This window comes from Salmo trutta, chromosome 38 (genome assembly GCF_901001165.1).
Source record: "Salmo trutta chromosome 38, fSalTru1.1, whole genome shotgun sequence".
NCBI lineage: Eukaryota > Metazoa > Chordata > Actinopteri > Salmoniformes > Salmonidae > Salmo > Salmo trutta.
The window spans coordinates 31870562-31876026 of NC_042994.1; the positions used below are offsets into that span (position 1 = coordinate 31870562).

At 43.0% G+C, this 5465-nt stretch overlaps 1 non-coding gene across 1 annotated transcript; it reads left to right on the forward strand.

Annotated features, from left to right (window-relative positions):
- The first annotated feature begins 4326 nt into the window (after nt 1-4326).
- trnal-aag (transfer RNA leucine (anticodon AAG)) lies at nt 4327-4408 on the forward strand. The gene has a single exon. It is a non-coding gene; the product is annotated as a tRNA-Leu (tRNA).
- Nucleotides 4409-5465: the final 1057 nt, after the last annotated feature.

Below are 5465 nucleotides of genomic sequence, written 5' to 3' on the forward strand. Positions count from 1 at the left end.
CACACTCCAGCCACATGAGGTCTAGCATTGTCTTGCATTAAGAGGAACCCAGGGCCAACCGCACCAGCATATGGTCTCACAAGGGGTCTGAGGATCTCATCAAATCAAATCAAATTTATTTATATAGCCCTTCGTATATCAGCTGAAATCTCAAAGTGCTGTACAGAAACCCAGCCTAAAACCCCAAACAGCAAGCAATGCATGTGAAAGAGGCACGGTGGCTAGGAAAAACTCCCTAGGAAAAACTCCCTAGAAAGGCCAAAAACCTAGGAAGAAACCTAGAGAGGAACCAGGCTATGAGGGGTGGCCAGTCCTCTTCTGGCTGTGCCGGGTGGATATTATAACAGAACATGGTCAAGATGTTAAAATGTTCATAAATGACCAGCATGGTCAAATAATAACAATCATTGTAGTTGTCGAGGGTGCAACAAGCACGTCCGGTGAACAGGTCAGGGTTCCGTAGCCGCAGGCAGAACAGTTGAAACTGGAGCAGCAGCATGGCCAGGTGGACTGGGGACAGCAAGGAGTCATCATGCCAGGTAGTCCCGAGGCATGGTCCTAGGGCTCAGGTCCTCCGAGAGAAAGAAAGAAAGAGAGAAAGAGAGAATTAGAGAGAGCATATTTACATTCACACAGGACACCGGATAAGACAAGAGAATACTCCAGATGTAACAGACTGACCCTAGCCCCCCGGCACATAAACTACTGCAGCATAAATACTGGAGGCTGAGACAGGAGGGATCAGAAGACACTGTGGCCCCATCCGATGATACCCCCGGACAGGGCCAAACAGGCAGGATATAACCCCACCCACTTTGCCATCTCGGTACCTAATGGCAGTCAGGCTACCTCTGGCGAGCACATGGAGGGCTGTGCGGCCCCCCAAAGAAATGCCACCCCACACCATGACTGACCCACCACCAAACCGGTCATGCTGGAGGATGTTGCAGGCAGCAGAACGTTCTCCACGGCATCTCCAGACTCTGTCACGTCTGTCACATGTGCTCAGTGTGAACCTGCTTTCATCTGTGAAGAGCACAGGGCGCCAGTGGCGAATTTGCCAATCTTGGTGTTCTCTGGCAAATGCCAAACGTCCTGCACGGTGTTGGGCTGTAAGCACAACCTCCACCTGTGGACGTCGGGCCCTCATACCACCCTCATGGAGTCTGTTTCTGACCGTTTGAGCAGACACATGTACATTTGTGGCCTGCTGGAGGTCATTTTGCAGGGCTCTGGCAGTGCTCCTCCTTGCACAAAGGCGGAGGTAGCGGTCCTGCTGCTGGGTTGTTGCCCTCCTACGGCCTCCTCCACGTCTCCTGATGTACTGGCCTGTCTCCTGGTAGCGCCTCCATGCTCTGGACACTACGCTGACAGACACAGCAAACCTTCTTGCCACAGCTCGCATTGATGTGCCATCCTGGATGAGCTGCACTACCTGAGCCACTTGTGTGGGTTGTAGACTCCGTCTCATGCTACCACTAGAGTGAAAGCACCGCCAGCATTCAAAAGCGACCAAAACATCAGCCAGGAAGCATAGGAACTGAGAAGTGGTCTGTGGTCACCACCTGCAGAACCACTCCTTTATTGGGGGTGTCTTGCTTATTGCCTATAATTTCCACCTGTTGTCTATTCCATTTGCACAACAGCATGTGAAATGTATTGTCAATCAGTGTTGCTTCCTAAGTGGACAGTTTGATTTCACAGAAGTGTGATTGACTTGGAGTTACATTGTGTTGTTTAAGTGTTCCTTTTATTTTTTTGAGCAGTGTAGTTCATCTGTGTTGTTTACAGTGGGAGCAAATGAAGCATATTGGGCAGAACAAACAAGGAGGTGGGCAAAGTCAAGCAGGAGCTAGCGAGATCCCATTTGGTGCATTTGCATATTTTCCTCTGAAGTGCGCGTGTGCACAAACTCAAATTCGACTTTGCAAAATGTATTGGTCACGTACCCGTATTTAGCAGATGTTATTGCCGGTGTAGAGAAAATGCTTGTGTTCCTAGCTCCAACAGTGCAGTAGTGTCTAACAATTCACAACACCCAGTGTGGAAAGATATTTACCCGCTGACTTCACAAAATTAATTTTGTTGTAAATAGACAATAAAGTATCAATAATTTAAAAGTAAAAAAAATGCATGTACCAATCGCAGATTGCCCCTTTAAAACCTGTTTGGGCTAGGGGGCAGTATTGAGAATTTTGGAAAAAATATGTGCCCATTTTTAACTGCCTCCTACACCAACTCAGAAGCTAGAATATGCATATTATTGTTCAGGTTTGGATAGAAAACACCCTAAAGTTTCTAAAACTGTTTGAATGGTGTCTGTGAGTATAACAGAACTCCTATGGCAGGCAAAAACCTGACAAGGTTTCATGCAGGAAGTGGCCTGTCTGACAAGGAGTCGTGCGTCTTGCATCTGTTTATTGAAAAGTAAGGATCTTAGCTGTAACGTGACAATTCCCAGGGCTCCAATAGGCTCTCAGAACCCGCGAAAAACCTGAAGGTTGACGAGGCAGCCTCAGGCTGAAACACATTATCGCCTTTGGTAAGTGGCTGCTCAGAGGACCTTTGAATGAGGCGCGTGCACGATTCGCCCCCGTGGAGAAATTTAATTAGGCTCTTTAGGCTCATTGCAGATTCCCGGTCGGAATATTATCGCTTTTCTACGAGATAAATGGCATAAAAATTGGTTTTAAACAGCGGTTGACATGCTTCGAAGTACGGTAATGGAATATTTAGACATTTTTTGTCACGCCAATGCGCCATGCGCAAGACCGTGATGTAGCATTCTGATAGTGTCTAGAACTCACGAACAAAACGTCGCTGTTTGGATATAACGATGGATTATTTGGGACCAAACCTACATTTGTTATTGAAGTAGAAGTCCTGGCAGTGTATTCTGACGAAGAACAAGCAAGGTAAGAACATTTTTCTTATAGGAAATGTGATTTTGGTGGAGGCTGACCTGGGTGGGTGTCTAAATAGCTAGCCCTGTGATGCCGGGCTATGTACTTAGATTATTGCAAAATGTGCTTCATCCGAAAAGCTATTTTAAAATCGGACATATCGAGTGCATAGAGGAGTAATGTATCTATAATTCTTAAAATATTTGTTATGCTTTTTGTGAACGTTTATCGTGAGTAATTTAGCAAACTGTTAGTAAATTCCCCGGAAGTTTGCGGGGGTATGCTTTTTCTGAACGTCACATGCTAATGTAAAAAGCTGTTTTTTGATATAAATATGAACTTGATTGAACAGACATGCATGTATTGTATAACATAATGTCCTAGGTGTGTCATCTGATGAAGATCATAAAAGGTTAGTGCTGTATTTAGCTGTGGTTTGGGTTTATGTGACATTATATGCTAGCTTGAAAAATGGGTGTCTGATTATTTCTGGCTGGGTACTCTGCTGACATAATCTAATGTTTTGCTTTCGTTGTAAAGCCTTTTTGAAATCGGACAGTGTGGTTAGATTAACGAGATTCTTGTCTTTAAATAGCTGTAAAATAGTCATATGTTTGAGAAATTGAAGTAATAGTATTTCAAACGATTCAAAAATCGCGCCACTGGATTGAAGTGGCTGTTACGTAGGTGGGACGAATTCGTCCCACATGCGCCAGAGAGGTTAACAATTCCTACAGTACTGAACAACATATTCAAGTGTAGAACTTCAGTAGAATGCCCCTTTAAAACCACACATTAGTTCAACAACGGCATAGTTTGTGCCCCTGTTTAAGACAGTACTCACTGGTGTTAAGATCTTCTGTCTCCTCCTCTTTCACTCCCAGAACGTCTTCTACCTTCTCTTTTATTGAGATAGACTCCACTTCCTCCCAAAAAGGTTTGTCTTTCACTGAAACAGCCGCCTCTTCCTCCTTTTTCATTCTGAAAGCTTCTACCACCTCCTCTTCCACTGTTACAGCCTCTATCCCCTCTTCCTCTTTCACTCCAAAAGGTTATTTCTCATATTTCACTGTGACTGTAACATCCTCCTCTTCTTTCAATGTGATAGCCTCCTCTTCCTCCTTTTTCATTCTGAAAGTTTCTTCCTCCCCTTTAACTGTAATTAAGCTCCTCTTTTACGACAATGTTCAGCCCCAGAGCTTCTTTCTCCGTACAGCAGACCTCCTCACATCGCCATCTGCTGGCTGCATTGGGTAACGCAAAGAGGATTCTGTCAAACAATATCAAAACAAATCATTTCAGTACGTTTTTTATCACACTTCTTATATATACACTATCACCTTCTACGGAATGGGTAAAGAAAAAACCCGGAAACATCCGGTTTTCATGGATATAGATTATCTTCAACCTAATACAATTTATCGGTAGCGTGGCCGAGCGGTCTAAGGCGCTGGATTAAGGCTCCAGTCTCTTCGGAGGCGCGGGTTCGAATCCCGCCGCTGCCAGTTGTTTTGGCTCTGCATCTCAGTGCGAGCACTCTGGTTCGATTCCAGGCTGTGATTGGGTCCCATAGAGTGGCGCACAATTGATCCAGCGTCGTCCGGGTTTGGCCAGGGTAGGCCGTTGTTGTAAATAAGAATTTGGCTTGACTAGTTAAATAAAGGTAAAAATAAATTATTGAATTTCAAATTGATAACATTTAGATTTTTGGTCACTGGCATACACACAGTGGTGGAAAAAGTACTCAATTGGCATACTTGAGTAAAAGTAAAGATACCTTAATAGAAAATGACTCAAGTAAAATTGAAAGACACCCAGTAAAATACCACTTGAGTAAAAGTCTAAAAATATTTGGTTTTAAATGTACTTAAGTATCAACAGTAAAAGTGTAAACAATTTCAAATTTATATAGTAAGCAAACCAGACGGCACAATTTTATTTTTATTTTTTTATTGACGGTTAGCCAGGGGCACACTCCAACACTCAGACATAATTTACAAATTAAGCATTGGTGTTAAGTGAGTCCGCCAGAGCAGAGGCAGTACGGATCACCAGGGATGTTCTCTTGATAAGTGTGTGAATTGGACCATTTTCCTGTCAAAAGGTAACGAGTACTTTTGGGTGTCAGGGAAAATGTATGGAGTAAAAAGTACATTATTGTCTTTAGGAATCTAGTGAAGTAAAATTAAAAGTTGGCAAAAATATAAATAGTAAAGTACAGATACCCAAAACAACTACTTAATTTTTACTTGAGTACATTACACCACTGCATACACACAATACCACAAAATGTCAAAGTGGAATAATGTTTTCAAATTCTTTTACAAATTAATTAAAAATTAAAAGCTGAAATGTCTTGAGTTTAGAAGTATTCAACTCATTTGTTTTGGCAAGCGTAAATAAGTTCAGGAGTAAACATGTGCTTAACAAGTCATATAATAAGTTGCATGGACTCACTCTGTGTGCAATGATAGTGTTTAACATGATTTTTATATGACTACCTCATCTCCGTACCCCAGATATACTGTACAATTATCTGTAAGGTCCCTCAGTCGAGAAGTG